At 41.8% G+C, this 20,261-nt stretch overlaps 1 protein-coding gene across 1 annotated transcript in view; it reads left to right on the plus strand.

Moving 5' to 3' along the window:
* Positions 1–20,261, plus strand: part of LOC147728901 (uncharacterized) — a 52,415-nt gene that overhangs the window by 31,301 nt on the left and 853 nt on the right. The window lies entirely within an intron of this gene.

Raw genomic sequence — 20,261 nt, forward strand, 5'->3', positions numbered from 1 at the left:
AGCATTTGCAATGCAATAGGTCTCGCATTTAAGCGAGACCTACTGCACTGCAAATGGTAGCAATCACGGACAACGGGAGGGAGGGTGGTCAGGGGGGAGAAGGCACGGACAATGAGAGGGCAGGGGGGGGCTAGGCACGGAGAACGGGAGGGAGGGAGAGGGTGGGGTGGGGGAAGAATGCACGACAATGGGAGGGAGAGGGGAAGTAAACAAGGCTCCAAAGCATATGATGCCTGCAGTACGAGATCCTCATGAAAGAAAATAGTACTCACAGTCTAATTAACAGTACTGTGTACCAACTGAAGTAAAGGGGCAAGTCGCCATGGGAGGTGACAAATGAAGAGGAGACGGTACTAAGGAGGGGCTAACAAGCCTATTGCCGAATCAGAAACCAGCATTTAGGACGGACAATGACACAAGCCAATGGCAAATATGGGTGGAGAGTGGGCGGGGCTACTATTTCGTACTCCCCTACAATAAATCTCGCAGCGCATGCGCCCTGGCTCTAGACTCGACCTAAAAAGTGCTTGCAGAAGAGTTTTGGTGATAAACTTTTCTGTCTCCGAGAAGTTTCCTCCCAGTCAGCTCGTAAACACACTTAGGTTCGTCAGATACTTCAGTACTGTAAATAATCGTAAACAGCCAAGGGCTGGTTCATTTAACCTTTCCACAGCGAGGGTAGGCGCCTAAGGGGATTAATGCAAGGACAAGCGAGTTGGGTAAATAGAACAGGCAATAAAAGTATGTTTATGAGCAACTACCTCCTGACACGAAGGTGCAGCGTGACAGGTGTAAAAACAAAAGCATCCTGATAGCCAGAGCGCACTAAAGTTCCACAGTTCTGGTTGTTTTCCATAATTTAGTATCTATTTGTCCATCGGACAAAACAGAAATTAAACCTCCTTGCCCCTGGCATTAATCAAATTGTCTTAGGCGTCGGCTGATATAAATTGCTCATCCCTTACTGCCACCTATCTGATAGTGTGGTCTACAAATCTCCATACGATAACATAACAAAGGTAGATTGCATAAATATATGTATTTTTTACATGTGACTGACGTGACCTCCTGTATACTCATTGATATCAAAGTTCAAATCGTAAGAACTCTGTGGGGGGAAGTAAGACTCTATTCACAACTTATGCAGCTTTCAGCCATACTGTAAATAGTTTATTTTTGTATTGTAGTTTCACATTGCGCAAATTTGACCCAGAGGTATTGGAGTGTTTACATGAGCACTCAACACATTTTTGTTTTTTTCATTTTAAGGCACAGGAAGAATATGTGATTTGCCTAGAATCACAGGATGTTGCGCCAACGCTGAGACCAAAACCTGGTTCCCCAGTTTGAAAGTTGGCAGCTCTGGCTGTTACGCCATAAACTCTCCCAACACTTGTCACTACATCTTATTGTTTGACAGGAAGATAACACGTGAGAGCTGTTTTTCCTTTTGTTCACTTTAAATGCACCACCTTACTATTAATGTTTCCCTGTTCTAAATAAAGAATTGTACGTTTTCACACTAATAAACTGAGTGTTCCCAGAAAAGTCACCCACACTATTCCTAATCAAGAACATCCCAACTGTCTCAGGCTATCATTGCACAATGTATCTACTAGCATGCTTGAATAAACGGTGAGACCGTCAAAATTCAATGCAATGCTACAAGGAGCGACAATACACTACAATACACTACATGTATTCCGTAGTGAAATGTTTCTTCTTGCTTGCTTCTCATTGATGTAAACTCTGAGAACCATGTATTTGTGAATATATGTATGAAAACCACTGTCTAAAGTCCTATAAAATGGTGTACTTTTCTCTGTAGACCAGAATCCTTATTTCCCACCATTTGAAGGTGAATCTATGTCGGGTTTCATATAGACGTTTACTAAGTTCTTTGTACCTATGAATTATATTCTTTACTGCTGAATTTATGGATGGCATACCTCATGCAATATGCCTATTAATTCTTTATAAAAACTTTCTAAACTATACCTAGTGTCTGTCATTCTTATGCACAATGTTTCACTCCTGAATATTGAGCTTGCTCTAAATGAGTTAGAGACAGGTTCAATATGGGAGAACTAAAGTCCGCATTGAGACTACACAGCTCCAGATACTAGCTGTTGATGTGCTATTCGCATGAATATTTAAAACAGAGTTACACGTTGCTGATTGGATCTGACCAAGCTGACAAAACTAGTTGGCCATTGTTGTATAACATTTATTGACCCTATTTTATTTTTCCCGATTCATGCCCTTATATAGGTATAAATCACCATATCCTTATATAGGCATACAAATCATAACCATATTTAGACATACTTCCACTAGTTCCGAAAATCTACAACGATTTCTTGGAAAACTCGGCTTCAGCAGCTAGGGACTTCCCCTTGCTCGAAAACTGACTTGTCCAAGAACTCATGGAGTTTTCAAAGAACTGAGACTCTTTGATGATGTTATTATGTCCACCTTTACGTCAAACTCGGTACCTTCAAGGTATAAATATGCCCACACTTACCACAGCAAACACAAGGTGGTTTGGAGCAGTTCGACTACCTACTTGCCCCTGCTACTGCAAGTGCCGGAGGAAGCCGACTCTCCAGCAGACGCACAGAGAGACGCTGTCTTTTCTCCTGCCATGAAATCCAGCTCCAGTGTTTCCAAGCTACCCTTGCGGGTTGTTGGGAAATCGAGTCCTGAGATTGACCTTCTTCATTCTAAACCAAGGTACAGAGCTGATTAGACCCTAAGAGAAATATTGGATAGATTCTTGGCAAAGAATACTAAATGTATGCTACACCTCACTTACTTCTTCCCTCGTACTAAGCTTAGGTTAGGTACACCGGATAGGCGTATTTTAGAAGCACCAGTTGAGTACTTTTTAGCCTTTGTTATTTATGTATGTATTTATCTATGGTCTAGGATCCATACAATGCTCTTACAGTATTATTTTATTCTAATTTTTCTACTGTATGCATTATATTTTGCAACCAGTTTTACGATTGTAGCAGTTCATTTCTTATGCTTGAGAAAGAAGACTGTTCAATAAATCCTTTTATTGAAAACGCCCGTCTATCTATTTCTCGGCACCTCTGGTGAAACGAAGCATGCACGATTGACTGAGTAAAATATCTATATATTGTTTCCACGACTCTGAAGATCAGTTTTATCTTGGGGAAACAAAGTTGTCATGTTTATGCAGCTGTCAGAAACGAAATCCCTTCTTGTGTACTCGAGAAAGTTTCTAGTGACCTCTGAGCTAGCTGGCACTCACAATTAAGTTGAATATATTTCGATAGAGACCCAGTAGACATAAGTCCTACGTCACAACTATAGGATATATTATTCCAATGCGCAGAGCCTATTGGGAATATAGGAAATATACTACATGGAGCCCAACGTTTGATAAGGCACTAATTTAACGCTAGATACTAGAGTAACTCAGTTGTGCTTTTCACAGAGACCCCTTTATCCCGTAAAATACTCCAATAGGCATCTGGAGTGGGTTAAAGGATAAAAATCCACCTTAAACTAAGTAGGATGAAGAATCCTATTCTTTAGCTTTTGGTTTTGTTCAACGTTGAAGGATACAGTGTTCCAAAATATTGTGCACCGTATCTTTATTTTTCATTGAAACTTGCTCTGCCGAACTTCTTAACAAAATGTCAGACAATGACAATCCTGGGGGCAGTGGAACTGCAGTAAATGCAAACCAACCAGGTTTTGACACTACAGGTTTCCGACATGACGATGTGGATGCTATAAACATCCTAGAAAATGTGCAGAAAACAATAGCTATAAAGCTTATAGAAAATGGCCTACCGGCAAGAGGTGGTAGGGTTATCTTTGTCATAGAGGCACATGAACATTGGCAGACAGAGGTATTCTATTCATGGATTATCTTTCCACAAGCAAATCCAACAACACATGTGTTCCACTTCTACAAGATAGAGGAACCTCCAGCGAAATACGTTCCTTTCGAGGACATTGAAATTCCACTAACTTACCAAGAGCATCAGCTCTGGCTTAAAGCGCCCTAAAACATCAAAATCACATTACCAGGCTCGGTCCACTAGGTAGACCAGGAGCAACATGGCCGGTACTAGCCAGCTATACACCACATCCTGACATTGAAAGAATAACAGATGTAGAACTGTTAGCTCAGCTAAAACAATTAATTAAAATCCATAGACAATTGGTACACTATGTCATGCAGACTCTAACAGTCCAACCTGCTTTAAGAATTCCATAGCAAACCCCACATCAGGGGAACACAAACAAAATTACACCACAGACTATACAATCAGTCATCTGCAAATTACCCACAAAAAGGGAATAAATTCAATTCTTGTTAGCTCAGAAAATTACTGAAATTGAGGCAGTATTTCCCGATAGTACACCTCATGAGAAACACAGGATTCTTACAATCTGTTTACCAAGGGGGATTGCACCACACCTAGAGGACTGTGACACTTGGGGTAAAGTCTTTGCTGCAATCTACACAAAAACACATGGTGCTCCGTCCATGGCGGTAATACCAGACGTCCTGAAACAGATTCAAAATGAATACGGGGCAGAGCCTGCTTTAAATCAGGGTATGAAATTGCTGAAAGATTTCAAACAGGTCTCAGCTATAATATTAGCTAATATTAAAAGGGAAGCAGCATCCGTGGCAATCCGCCAAAAAATAAAAGAACTTGATGTAACTGAGCAACCATATGAATTGGCCAGAATAATACAAAAATCCTATGAAGAATTAGGAAGAAATAGTTTGGGAGGGTAACCGGTAAAACCTGAACTAACATAAAATCCTGAAAAAGTTTTTATTAAAAACACTCACAGCTCCTAAAAAGAAGTGGGAAAATACTAGACAAACACTTCCTAAAGAGAAGCGTTCTCAATCCAGAGGCAAGTCTCCTCAAAAGGAGCCCTCTGAAAAGAGGGATAACCTCAGAAACAGGAATAATTTGAGAAAACCTGATAGATATCAAGATACTGATACACTTTCTTCTCGTACCTTTCAGACTTCCTCACCGAAATCTGAAAGAAGAGGACGATCAGAACACAAGCAAGAATGCGTTAAGTCCAAAGACGATCAACACGTTCCGAAAAATAAGAAAACTCAATTTACCAAAAAGAAGGTTGCAAGTCTTAAAATCAGACATGCCGAGGATCTTGAGGACACAACTCAAGAACGGGGAGTGGGCCTAGACAATGCTGGACAGCGCAGCAGAGGTTACAATGGCTCGCAAGATCCTGAAGGATCATCTGGAGGCAGTGCACCTGAATGAAAGCATTCAGGTTGAAACTGCAGATACCAAGGTTAGTGTACCACATAAGTTATATGAAGTAACACTCCGAATAGAGGGGGATATACCTAGGAAAATAAAAGCGCTCTAGGGAAAAACTATCTAAGGGTTATGACATCCTTCTGGCTGAAAAAGACTGGCTACCTGAATTTGTCAGGGAGTGCCCATATGGCGAAGAGATCATTATGCCAGCCTTCTCAAATCATATTCCTATTCATAAAAAATATACCTATGCCAGAAAATGGTCTGTGGCCCAGGCACCAACATTATATAAAAATCATGTGGGATGGGCTGAGGATTCTCCTCACCACAAAATCCAGTTAAAAAATCAACCAGATGCTCAGAAGCAGTATCCAGTTAAACAAGAATCTAAAAAGCAGGTCAGGGAGATCCTAGATCAACTTGAATACCAATGGGTGATTTAAACATGCCCCTCGTCCATGAACAATCCTTTGTTTCCTGTATCCAAACCAGACAAAACATATCGTCTAGTTTTGGACTACAGACATTAAGGGCCATATGTAGGTAATCTGAATTTACCGATTCCTAAATACCGAATTTTACCGATTCGGTATTTAGGAATCGGTAAATTGAATGTAGGTTACAATTCGGTAAATGTTACCAAATCTGTAATATTCGGTATTACCTATTCTGTATTTACCGATTCGGTAATTCCCATTCATTCCTATGGGCCTTGAGGCCCATAGGAATGAATAGGAAGCCATTCACTATTACCGATTTGGTAAATAACGAATCAGTAATAGGGGGAACATATTCAAGGGTGGAAGGGTATCACATTGACACCCTGTTGCACCCCTGAATCGTGCATGTGTACATGTGTGGCGCACATACATGCCCTAAGGGCATGTATGTCTGCCACATGGCACTGAAAAAAAGGTATTCGGTATTTACCACCAACTTATAGTTGGTGTTAAATAACGAATCCTGAATGCTAAAATGCACTTACTTGATTGCCTCATAGGATTCATGGATTCAGTAATTTACCAATTCGGTATTTTGAGAATTCAGTAATTTACCGATTCGGTAAATTACCAAATCCTTGAAACCTGCCTCCTACATCTCAATTCCCTAAATACCGGTCGGTAACAGTGAAATTTACCGAATTTAACCGTTACCGACCGGTATAGCCCCACCTACATATGGCCCTTAAACTCTTGTTGCAAAACCTTTGCAGTACAAAATGCACACAGTGCATCATTGATGAATAACATTGTGCGCAAAAAATATAAAATGACATTCAATATTTCAAACGTTTTTTTCTGTCAAAACATTGCACCTGAAAGCAGGTACTTGAACGCTTTCTCAATTATATGGACCCAGTGTCACTTCTGTCGTCTCCCACAGGGATTCAAGAATAGTCCAGGGTTATTTTCAGCCAGAATAACAAAGTTACTACAAAAATACGATGATGAGGCATTATCTTATGTCGATGACATCTATCTTACAGATGATGATTTGGACAAGCACTTGAACAGGGTGAACACCATAATACTTGGATTCGCCTCTGAAGGATATAAGTTCAACTTTTTAAAAAAAATCAAGAATTGCCCACCTCAACGTCCTATTCTTAGGATATGAACTTTCAAGTGAAGGCAAAAGCCTGACAGCAAGCTTTTTAGAGAAATGTGCGCTGCTCCAACTGCCAAAACCGCTGAAAAACTTACAGTTAGTTCTAGGATTCCTGAATTTGGGAAGAACTTACATTCTAAATTACACAGAAAGGGTTAAACCTCTCTACGAATTAATAAAGCCTGTTTCAAATCTACTAATTGGGCTCAAAAACACACAGAAATTTTGCGTTCAGTGCAAACAGACATGTTGGCAACAACACATTTACAGAACGCGTAAATGAACACAACCTTGTAATACGAATCATCCCAGGGAGATGCGGTTTCACATACCTAACCTTTAATGAAGGTGAAAAGGTACCAATAGCTTACAAATCACATTTGTACACACAAGCTGAAATGAAATTCACTTTAACAGAAAAAATTCTGACAGCGGTTCAGACTGCGGTAGCAAAAGAGAGAGCCCTCGCACAGGGTAAATGCATTAAAGTTGTTACTCCTGTACCTGCCTTAGAGGCAGTGACAAAAGCAAGCATTCCAAATGCAAAAGCTCTAAATACGAGATGGATACAATGGGTTAATTCTCTTGCTGCAACAGACTTTGAATACGTTTTTGACCCTTACTTAAAGACACAAGAATTTCTCCAATATGAACAAGAATGTCCTCTGCCCACTGAAATTCTGCCTCTAGAACACTACAGCTGTATAATATATACAGACGGCTCAGCACAGCCCGCAATTGGGGGAAAACAAGCTTATAGTACTGCGTGTGTGATTGTTAAAGGTCGTTGCCACAATGTTAAATTCAGACCTATGGTAACAAAAACTTAATCCCTAGGAGACTGTACAGCCCAGCGAGCTAAACTACAGGCTTTCAAGATGGCGCTGGAAAATTCCAATCGCGAATTCCCCACACTCATAGTGTGTGATTCGTATTACTGTGTCCAGTCTTATAATGAATATCTGCAGAACTGGGTTCAAAATGGTTTCAAAGACGCAAAAGGTGGCACAATCAAGCATAAAATGCTTTGGTAACAAGTAGTTCTTTTACATAAAGAACTACAAAAGACTCACATGATCCATTCACTGAGTCATCAGCGTGATGGCCTTCGCGTTGAAGGGAATTCATTGGCTAATGAAACCACGAAGGCAGCTGTGTAAACAGCTTCTGTAGCTGCAATCACTCGTTCAAAAACAAAAATAGACAGCGAAATAATGTAAACTGTCACTGCTTCAATAAAAGACAGTGGTAAAACACTGCCAAAAGGTTTTCCACTCAAGTACTCATATATAACTGATGCAAATAATGTTCAGTTTGCTCAAATCCCTGGAGTGGGGGATAGAGTAATCCCAAACATGGAACACAGGTTAGGACTAATCTTAACAGCACATGAAGGGCTTGCCTCTGCACATTCAGGTGTTTCCGCCACAGTTTCATTATTAAAACAAAGATACTGGTGGCCGCGCATGAGGAAACAAACCAGAAACTATGTTTTGGAATGTGAAATCTGCCAAAAAATGAAAGTTTCAACAGTGAAACGTCCTGCGCAGACGCCCCGGTTGATTTCAGATAAACTATTAGCAAGTTTTTATCTGGACCACTGTGGTCCCTACAAAGGGATGGTAACTATAAATACATCATGGTTGCAGTAGATTCATGCTCAAGATTCATTTGGATGTGACCTCAGCACTCGACAAACGCCTGAACTGTTATAAAAGATTTGCGAGTCTTTATTGGCACATACGCAATCGGCATGCTACACTCTGACCAGGGTCCTGCGTTTAGCTCCAAGGCTTACAAGGAGACGATGGCCAGCTTGGGCGTTGCATTGCGGTTTTCGAGTCCATTCCATCCTGAGGGAAATTCGGTTGTGGAAAGAAAAAAACTGACATAAAGCAATCTATAACAGCTAGGGTATTTGGTTCGGGTGACGGGTGGGTCAAACATCTAATAAGTGTCCAACGTAGTCTTAATAACCTGCCAATTCTGTGGGTGGAATCACTCCATATGAAATCCTTTTTGGTGCTAGAATTAGGGATGAAGACCTCGATCGTCATACTTCAGTGGTGGAACAAAAACCCTTTGATAACAAAGATCGTTTGGCTGTTTTACAGAACTTAAATGAAACAAGAAGAAGTCTAAGCAACACCATACAAAAGCCAACGACCACTGAAGATAAACCACCTGACCCAGCAAGACCTGTCTGGATTCCAAAGATTGGGGATCTGGTCAGTGAGAAAATAGCGGATAAGAAGGACTTTGGGCCTTCTTACAGAAAACCAGTACCTGTACTAGCAGTCCACGGATCAAGAACAGTGTTACTGCTGCCCCTTGCTGGAAGAAAGGTGAACCGGTCTGTATCAATTGACCTGGTAAAACCACATCATGTGGCCGATAATAGGTAGTAGGCCCAGTGGACTCCCAAGATGTAGCAGGTGACCGAATCTTGCTACTATGCAAGAGGTTCAAACTGAAAGACTCAGCACCTTTGAAGAATCTACAGTGAGAAAAGAAGGACTATGCAACAAAGCAATGGAACTTGTGCCTCTTGAAACCCAAATAACAGTTCATCAAGAAACTCCTGTCTACAATGATGTAGCAACTGACTACACTAAAATGTCAAGGGAACAAGCAGCTCCAGTGATTTCAAATATTCCGGATGCGATACCAACTACTGACAGAACTGCCTCTGGCTATTTCATCAACTTCGATACCTTTTCTGAGGATCCCAGTGAACCTGAAACAACGCCAACAAACACAACTTTCAAGGAACAAGTAACAGAACTTTTTCACCAGCTTGCAAATACATATCTGGTTTCACCATGGGTTGAATTTTGGATTGGGTTAGCTGTACTTTTTCTCCTACTATGGCTCATTCTTGTTTTAAGTTTGGGAAAGCTGATAGATGAAAAACATATTAAAATGGGCACAGCAAGTAAGAACATCAACTTGCTCCTGAAACCAAACAAATCATCTCATTGTGAACAAAGAGACCTGTCATCAGTGAACATCACAGCCATTTCTCTACCTGGTGGTATAGCTTGGGAAAGAACTGATTATGACATGTATTGCCCTGTCGAGCTGCTGAAGATTCCACATCAATTTAAGGTTTCCTTGAGTGATTTTGTTTCACCAAGTACATTTTCTGATCTTTGGGACTTGAGACTGTCAATAACATGATGGCAGACTTAAAAATGTCGGCAAAATTTGCAAAACATGAATACTTAGAAGGTTCATCAGATTATGAATAAGTGTATTGTTTTAATAATTTTGGTCATCATTATTTGCACAAATCAGCAAACCCTAGAAATGTTTTAACTTATAACCAATGGGAACATTGTTTTAGAGCTCCCTTTTGGAGGTGCCAGGCATTCTATAGAACATTTCCATGCTTTACAGGTTTTAATGTCACAAATCCAGAAAACTTTTACTTTGAAAATGTTAATAAGACAGGCATGAAAAGTATGTTAACAAATACTAAACAAATTTATTCTGTGGCCTTTTATGCTCAATTGTCCACATTAGGCTTTGACTTTTGGATAACATTGAGACAAAAACTGTATGGGGCACAAAAGACTGGCAGGTACAAGGTTTAGAAGCATTATTCAGAGCCTGCATCATCCCAGAACAAATACTGTTCTTAAATGAAACTATTCAACAGACATCTTGTCTTGGTCTGGCTAAGATAAAAGATTTAAACAAACCGTCAATACCTAAGTAATAGAATTATAGATGAGGAGGTAGACATTAATTATATTTTACGATAAAACAGAAGTAATCCTGAATGAAATGCCCACAGACACAAATAACTTTCAAGATAGATTCCTGAACAAGACTCAAGTGTTTACGGTAACTAGGCCAGATCCAAGATATGTATAGAGACAACATCCAGGGATAATAACATCTTACAGTGTAGGAAAACTGTGCCTTGAATGGCTAAAAAAAATCCACACTCCCAGATATAAAACACTTAACTGTACTTAAAGATGGCGTTGACTTACGAGAATTCTTACTTTGACCTCACAAACCACGTCATAAACGTTTCATATACCCCGGTATTTACGCTGCTTACAATGAAGCATGGAAAGTCACGCAAATGGAAACTGCAGAATGAATACGAGAAATTGATCGTATTAATTTAGAGAAAGCTCTCTCTGTGGTTGACAATGGGTTAACAACTCTGTCGTCCAGAATTTATTCTTTGGACAGCATCGTATCCTCTGCCATTGACATAATGGAACAGGACTTGCTAATGTTACAACATGGCCAGTCTCAATTACTTTCTATAATGCTGCTAGGCTGGACGTTACAAAACCTTCGTTCTGGCTATGTGCCTTGGCGTCTAATCAACACCACGCCATTGTTTACTGTATTTAACCTTACAGATAAACAAATCTCTTTGGCACAGAGGGGAGCAGACTATACGGTGCTGAGCACAGAAAAACTGGAGCGATTACCATTGACTGTTTCTGAGAAACCATCAGTTGAATGGATAATACATGGCACCATCAAGATACAAGTGACGATTTTCCAGTTTCAGTATTGCTTAAAACACATACCAGCAGGCCTGTATGAAAGGTTGGGTAAAGAGTACATAAAGTCGACCTGGGATTTACCATACACACACAAATGTTGGAGTGGGGAAACTGAGGTATTTCTTAGTGGTAAAAATTGCAAAACCACGTCAAGGCATTAATATACATGGAGCCTGTGAGGGTTCTTCAAACAACTTATCATGCCACCTGCAGGGTTCCCCGGCAGCAGTGATAGATCCAATTTTTAGGCAGCTTTTCAATGGAAGCTACATAATGCTAAATGATCACAGCTGTTGTGGAATGATGCCAGGGACAGCCTATCTGGTTAGTGTGTCAGCCAGGGCAATTGTTGTATGCAAGTATTGTTTCCAATAACTAAGACAGACGGGGAGTCGCCACTATGGCCTTCACTGAACATCTCTCCTTTACGAATTGATACTTTAAGCAGAATGAAAGCCATTCTTCTACAAAAAACTGTGCAACTAACCTCGTCCAGAGAGACGTATGATCTGCAATTTGCAAGGTCCTCTGCAGAGAAACATGCATTATTATCAACAAACTGCCCCGTATATTTTGCAGAAATGTTAGGTCGTATCTTAAACATGTCTGATACCAGCGGTATTGTACATGTATTTAAGACGATTTTCTCGGGACTGTTAGCACCCTTTGTAGCAGTCCTGGGCATTTTTCCTAACTTCGTGCATTTCGTGTTTGGCGGCCTGCCTCTCATCTTGGGACTCGTAGCAGGGGTACTATTTTTATTCCACCTGCTCCGTTATGGCAAGTCCGGCCACCAGCGATACCCAAATTACCATGGAGAATGCTCTTCTGGCAATGACGTATCGTGAAAGAATAACACAGATTGTTGGCTTGGCTCGTTTGAGAGATCTGAATACCACATGGTTCCTGTCATTCAGACCAATCTGGCAAAATTTCATCTTACCTTTTCTACGATGCCTGCTTTGTGGAGAGGAATGCGTGTTGTATATCTGTCTAACACTTCCATCGGCAATGCCAACGGATGTTGACACTTTACTTGGTCCGGTAACGGCTCATGTATTGTGTTGCCCCCAACGTCTACCAATCCTGATGACGGCATTCATTGAGATCTCACCAGAAATTCCACCTGAAGGTGAGATACGTGGACCAACAGCCACACAGGTACCTACCATCTACTGCGAACATTGCTAATGCGACTGACTCTGATGGCGATATTTCACATCTGTGTACAATTGACCTTCTTAATGAAGTAGTTCAACTTTCATCTACTGTGGTAGACTATTTCTTTGCCAGCCTTGAAGACTTAATGTTTTACCTGACACCGAGAATAACTTTTGAAGTTAGCACACAGTGTTCTTTCAACTCTGAAATTCGACCTTCACTCTTTTCAAAACAAAAAGCTTCTAACTTTGGGATTCTATTTTTCTACGATTTGACTTGACTTTTTTCCAAAATACAATGAACTTTGGCAATCTGCTTAAGGAAAAACTATTCTTAGGGAACAAGAATTATTTGAATACTTTCTAGAAACAATATTGACCTAAATTCGCAAACCAAAAATAGCTGGTTTATTCTGCTATGGGATGGTCTCCCCCAAAAATTTTCTGTAGCCAAGAGCCATTTCAGGAATGTAATTTCATGATTCATTCAGTTAGCATTTCCAAAATCATATTGTGGGCTTACAATGAAATCATTGCTTTTAAATGCGTTCAGTACAAATGCTCTTTTTTTCGTGTGCAACCATTTCAAATGCATTTTATATGTACTTTTGGGTGGGATTGTAAACACATGCTATATGTTTTAGTGCTTGAACTTAGCTGAACATGATAACGTGGAGTGGGTGTTGTATAACATTTTAGGACCCTATTGTAATTTTCCCTATTCATGCCCTTATATAGGTATAAATCACCATATCCTTATATAGGCATAAAAATCATAATCATATTTAGACATAGCTCATGCAGTCTAAATATGGCATGGCTACTTCCACTAGTTCTGAAAATCTACAATGATTTCTTGGAATTCTCGGCTTCAGCAGCTAGGGACTTCCCCTTGCTCGAATACTGACTTGTCCAAGAACTCATGGAGTTTTCAAAGAACTGAGACTCTTTGATGACGTTACGCCAAACTCGGTACCTTCAAGGTATAAATATGCCCACACTTACCACAGCAAACACAGGGTGGTTTGGAGCAGTTCGACCATCTACTTGCCCGACGTGCCCTGCTACTGCAAGTGCCGAAGGAAGCCGACCCTCCAGCAGAGGCACTGAGAGAGATGCTGTCTTTTCTCCTGCAGAGAAATCCAGTTCCAGTGTTTCCAAGCTCTTCTTGCGGGTTGTTGGGAAATCGAGTCCTGAGATTGACGTTCATTTTAAACCAACGTACGGAGTTGATTAGACCCTAAAAGAAATCTTGGTTAGATTCTTGGTAACGAATACTAAATTTATGCTACACCTCACTTATTTCTTCCCTCGTACTAAGCTTAGGTTAGGTACACCGGGTAGGCGTATTTTAGAAGCACCAGTTGAGTACTTTTTAGCCTTTGTTATTTATGTATGTATGTATTTATCCATGGTCTAGGAACCAAACAATGTTCTTACAGTATTATTTTATTCTACTCTTTTTACTGTATGCATTATATTTTGCAACAAGTGTTACGATTGTAGCAGTTCATTTCTTATGCTTGAGAAAGAAGACTGTTCAATAAATCCTTTTATTGAAAACGCCCATCTATTTCTCTGCACCTCTGGTGAAACGAAGCATGCACGATTGACTGAGTAAAATATCTATCTATTGTTTCCACGACTCTGAAGATCAGTTTTATCTTGGGGAAACAAAGTTATCATATTTATGCGGTTGTCAGAAACTAAATCCCTTCTTGTGAACTCGAGAACATTTCTAGTGACCTCTGAGCTAGCTGGCACTCACAATTAAGTCTTATTTATTTATTTATTTATTTTGAAAGTTTTATATAGCGCGAACAAGATCTTCGCAGATATCAGAGCGCTTTACATAGGGGGGGAGCATGTATACGCAGATACATCAATCAAGTTAACAGTACATTGAAGTGATATCATAAAACAATCAAGTAAGTCAATTTCAAAGTCAACATAAAGATACAAGGGTTCGAACAAGTAGTACAGATGAGTATCGAGTCCTTGTAGTTTATCCCCAGTAGTGGTTCAAGTGTATTTAGCCATAAGGATTGCTTTTACTTCTCTCTTGAAAAGTATGGTAGAGGTGATGAGCCTTGTTTCAGGGGGGAGCGAGTTCCAAATCCTGGGGGCCATTCCTGAGAAAGAGCGTTTATAGGTTTTTTCCTTGCGGAATCTTTTAGGCTTTAGCAAAAGATTGTTTGTGCCTCTAGTGTTTCTGGAGCCTCCAGAAATCGTCAGCTTCTGAGCGAGGTATCTAGGTGAGCTCAGGTGGACAGCCTTGTGGGTCAAACAAGCGATTTTCAGGTGTATTCTGGCTTCAAACGGCAGCCAGTTCAGTGATTTGAAGTCAGGGGAAATGTGTGAGTGTTTTTTTGATCCAGTGATAAGTCTCGCTGCGGCGTTTAGAGAGGCTCTTATGGGTGCCGTAGTAGCTAGGGGGAGACCGCAGAGGGCGGTGCTGCCGTATTCTATTCGAGGTATGACTAGTGATTGTACCGCAGTTTGGAAGTCTTTGGCTGGAAGGAAAGGTTTAAGTTTCCTAAGGGTGTTGATTTGGTAGTTTGCTCCCTTAGTTGCTTTGTTGATGTGTTCCTGCATGCTGAGATTGGTGTCAAGTGTTATGCCCAAAGATTTCGCTGAGTCCACGATGGTGGGTTGAACATTGAGTGCCGTTAGGTCTTTAAGCCACATTTGTGCGGTAGTGATCTTCGCGGGAGGTGCGATCAGGAGGAACTCTGTTTTAAGGGCATTGAGTTTGAGATGATTAGCGGCCAACCAAGATTGGGTGCTTCTGATCGTTGAGTTCAAGAGCGTGATGTCTTTGGGTGATTGTAGTTTGAGATAGAGTTGGGTGTCATCAGCATACATGTGGAAGTGTACATTGGATTCTTGCAGCAAGGTGGTGAGAGGTTCCATAACTAGGTTGAACAAAGTTGGGGATAGGGAGGATCCTTGTGGTACGCCTAGCGATACAGGTCTTGGTGCGGACATCAAGTTGTTGCTCTTGAATTTCTGCGACCTGTTGTGCAGAAAAGAAGTGAACCATTTGAGCACAGTTCCAGATAGGCCCATTCTTGTGTTTAATAGTTCGAGTAAGTTCTCATGTTTGACGGTGTCAAATGCGGAGGAGAGATCAAGGAGGATGAGGAGGCAGGTATCGTTATGATCTAGGATTTGGAGGGCATCGTCGATTATGTGAATCATGGCAGTTTCCGTACTGTGATTGGCTCGGAAGCCTGATTGATGAGAGTTGAGGAGATCAAATTGATTAATATGTTTAGTCAATTGTATTTGTGCGCATTTTTCCAGCAGTTTGGCAAGAGTCGGAATGTTGGTAATGGGATGGTAGTTGTTTAGGTCAGAGGGGTCGGCTGTAGGTTTCTTTAGCAAAGGTGTTACTTGTCCAACTTTGAGGGAGTCTGGAATGATCCCTTGTTGAAGTGAGCTGTTAATAATTTTGGTCCAGAGTGGAAGGAGCGACGGGGTAAGGACTTTTACAGCGTTAGCAGGAAGGGGGTCCGTGAGGTGATTGGATGGTTTCAGAGTGCTGAGCAGTTTGCCAATTTCTTCTTCCGTGTAGGTGACAAAGGTTGACCAGGTTGCATTGTTTTTTGGTTTAGTGGGTGTTATGCAGTAGTGGGGTTTGGGATAGAGACTTGCGTCCATGAGGAGATCATTCTTTATGTTGTCAGTTTTTTGGTTAAAGAAAGAGGCGAAGTCTTCGCAGGAGGGAGCTTTGCACCTAGTGTTGAGAGGTTGGGGTTGTTCTTTGGTTTGTGTTCGGATAAGCTCAAACAGCTTTCTCGGACGATTTTTGGCTTGGTCGAGCTGACGGCTGAAGAAGTCTGATCTTGATCGTTTTATTTTCCTGAAGTAGGCATTTCTCTTTTTCTTCAGGTTTTTTAGGTTCAGTGCAGAGGGAGCTGATCTCCAGGAACGCTCTGCCAATCTCATGGCGCGTCTATCGTCATTGAGACTCCCGTCATACCAGGGATTGGAGATTTTTGAGGTGGCTTTTTTTAGCTGCAAGGGTGCGACTTCATTAATTATTGCGGTCATATTGTTAAGATAGTGATCAGTCAAGGATTGGACGTCCTTAACGCCAGCCGGAGGAAGTAGTAAGTTGTAGCTGTTGGGGGGCAGAGAGTTTGAGTTTAGTTTTTTCATGTCTCTTTTCCAGACTTTGGGCCTGGTGGATTGAATAGGGTTAAATTTAACTTTTTCATTGATGAAGAACGTGATAATATGATGGTCCGACCAGTCACAGGGTAGGATAGATTCGAGTTGGATAGAGGCCTCTTTGGAGATGATAAGGTCGAGGATAGAGCCTTTCTTGTGTGTTGGACTGTTGCAAATTTGTGTAAGGTCAAGGGCGTTGAGGAAATTCTTCAGACCTGTTACCACCGCATCATTATGATCGTTCCAGTGGAGGTTGAAGTCCCCAAGGTATATTTGTGTGAGTTGCCGCCCGGAGTTGGTTGAGATCATGTCCATGATTTGTTGGGAGAAGGTGAGGTTGTCACCGGGTGGGTGGTAAACGCCGTGAAGAGTGCAGATCGGTTTGCCCTCACTGATAATATCTAGGCTGATGTATTCACAGGACGATGGGGAGGGTAGGGAAGGGGAAGATACTTTCAAGACAGAGAGGTTGCTCCTGTATATACATGCGATTCCGCCACCTTTTTTATTGCCAGACCTGTCAAGTCTAGTGATGAGGTAGTTGGGGGGAACCAGAATGTCCATTATAGGTGTAGAAGATTCTGTTAGCCATGTTTCAGTCATGATGATTAAGTCCAGATCCAATTTTAGGATGAGATCTGCGATAGCGGCGGAGTGTCTAGCAGCTGATCTGCAGTTTAGGAGAGTGCATTTGAGACGGGGTGTGTCGAGGGTGGAAGGGTGTTCTAGGGCGAGGGGGACTTTACTCAGGTTATTATGGATAGCGACTCTGTTGTTCAGTGTGGGGGGTCTAAGGGGATTGGAGTGAATCGTAGGTATGGCAGTGAGAGTGTCGGGTGTGTTGCTAAGGGGAGCTAAGTCATAGGAGCGGAGGAGGGTGATTGTGTCTAGGTCCGATAGAGGGTTGCAGGAGCAATGGGGGCGGTTTTCACGATTGTGAACAGGGATTGAGGTCCAGTGCGGTGGGAGTCGAGTGCGAGAGTTCGCCGCCCGGGTGGAGGACCATTTGGGAGGGGAGGTGATGGTGGAGGCGCGTGAGTGGTGTCTGGGGTGTGTGCCGAGTAGTTGTTTGATGATGTGAATGTCTTATATATTTCGATAGAGACCTAGTAGACATAAGTCCTAGGTCACATCTATAGGATACATTATTCCAATGCGCAGAGCCTATTGGGAATATAGGAACTACACTACACCATAGAACTGATAACTGTACGTTCATGGTCCAGATGGTTTTCGTCCGAGATTCAAATTGACCCAGTCCCAGCCTGGTTCCAGAAGATGCAGTACCTGAAGAACAACATTGTGACTGAGTATTAATAGGGATTTGCATGCACATGAAGAATGAGCGAACTTTGAAGTAGTGCGGTGAGAGTTGAAGTGGGCGCATTGTCATGGAATGCAGTGGATCGATATTATTATATGGCTTTAGTTTTCGGATTTGTGGGAGTGATAGTCATTGCGTTTTTGATGATATCCTTAGATTTCTTTAAATCCACAAATAAACAAGTTTTTTTACATCCATTATAAAGATAGTGATCAACTGTTAAACCTATCTGCTGTGGTGTGGTATAATGTGAGGAGCTTTCAGTCACACCAAGATCGTAATGTACATTTTCTTATGCATGGTTGTAGTAATTGAAATTGGTGGCAGTTAATTCCGGTCAAAGATCTACCGTTGTGTAAAAGTAAGTAGTATTCTTGCTATAGTAGAAATTTGTATTTTGCTGGAGCAGGCAAACAAAGAATTATAATGAGAAGTGGTTCAGGAAGTCTTGACAGTATTCGGATGTTACGTCATCAGGGTGCTACGCAGGAATTGGCTGAACTTTGAGACGGACGCGCTGGTATTCGTGGACAGATCGTGAACCCAGTAGAGTGAAGAGTGTGAAAGATCGTAAAGGAGAGTGACTGAGAATTTACCCGTTTGGGGAATAATGAAAAAAGGAGAGACTGAACAAAAGGGACGTTTTCCCTTGAAGGCACATCAGCTAAGAAATGGCAGCCAAAAAGGGTTACATATGTGCATGTGGATTAGCTAATGGCACGGATACACATCCAAAAATGGAGAACTATGATCCCCACTGAGTGGGACCTTTCATAACCCTAGAATAGAGAATCTGAGGAGAAGAATGTACTACTTAAAAGCTCAGCCTAGGCCCACACAATTTCAAGCTTTAAATTTTTGTAAGCCAAAGACAAGTGGAAAGAAAATGTGGAAATTTGAAATAAAAATCTGTAGTAGGCTTCATTTATGGAGCAACGTGCAGGATGAAGCAAAGGTAGAGAAAATAGAGGGAGGAAATCATTGAGACAGTTGGAACCTATCCCTTGATGGAATGTGGAGAGACAGAGAAGGAAAAACCAGAAAGGAGACAGAAACATAGAGAAAGTAGGAGGGCACCTACATAGACAAGCTCCTCAGCCAGAATCATATTAGACATCCCACGCAACGAACACATCTCTGGTCACCTGAAAGACCTCCACAGGCTACCCGTCAATAAGAGAATCACTTTCCGACTGCTAACCCACGCACACAAATCACTCTACGACATCGGTCCAGAATGCCTCAACTCAAGACTGTCCTTCTACACCCACTCCCGCCAACTACGCTCTTCCAGCCAAGCCCTCGCCACTGTACCTCGCATCAACAAGACCACCATGGGAGGCAGATCCTTCTCTTACCTGGCTGCTAAAACATGGAACTCACTCCCCACTCACCTTCGCCTTACCCAGAACCACCTAGCTTTCAGAAAGCAACTTAAAACGTGGATATTTGACAAGTAATCCTCCTCCCCCTCCTTAGCGCCTTGAGACCCTCTGGGTATGTAGTGCGCTATATAAATTCTCTGACTTGACTTGACTTGACTTGACTCAGCATTAGAACACTATATATAATGCAGCAGCCGTTGCACCGACTGCCACATCCGCAGCAACAACCAACATCGGATCAGTCGCTAAATCCCCTGTAGAAGCTCAAGCACCCCCAAGCCATACAGAGATTACCCTATCTTCCCCGTTCACATCCCAGGGCCTACGAGCATACCGCCCTTGTCAGGCACTGTAATCGCTTCCGCGATTGAGGAACTTGTCAGCACTCTACCAAGTCAAGCTATCCCAAGTGTACCCCAAGACACTGCACCGAGACCTGAAGCAATGGCAGCAGGACCTCCACAAGGAGAGAGACTGGCTAGTAATTTGACAGGAGGTTAGATGCTCATTGCAGCCTTACAGGTCAACTTGCCAAGCATAGGGCAAAACCTTCAGTGACATAACGTGGCTCAGCTAAAAAACAAATTTGCAGAAACCATTAAGGGAAACTTGGGAATGGACTTCTTAGGGCATTACAATGAGAGCGAATTGCTCTACATGAGCAAGGAAGCAGTGAGAGTGGCGAGAGAAGCGCATGTGAAGATAGAACTGCTGGCGGCCGAGTGTGGAATTGACATAACCCAGAGAAAGAAGCTGCGGAAGAATGTTAGGATGAC

This window comes from Lissotriton vulgaris, chromosome 3_1, assembly GCF_964263255.1.
Source record: "Lissotriton vulgaris chromosome 3_1, aLisVul1.2, whole genome shotgun sequence".
Taxonomy (NCBI): Eukaryota; Metazoa; Chordata; class Amphibia; order Caudata; family Salamandridae; genus Lissotriton; species Lissotriton vulgaris.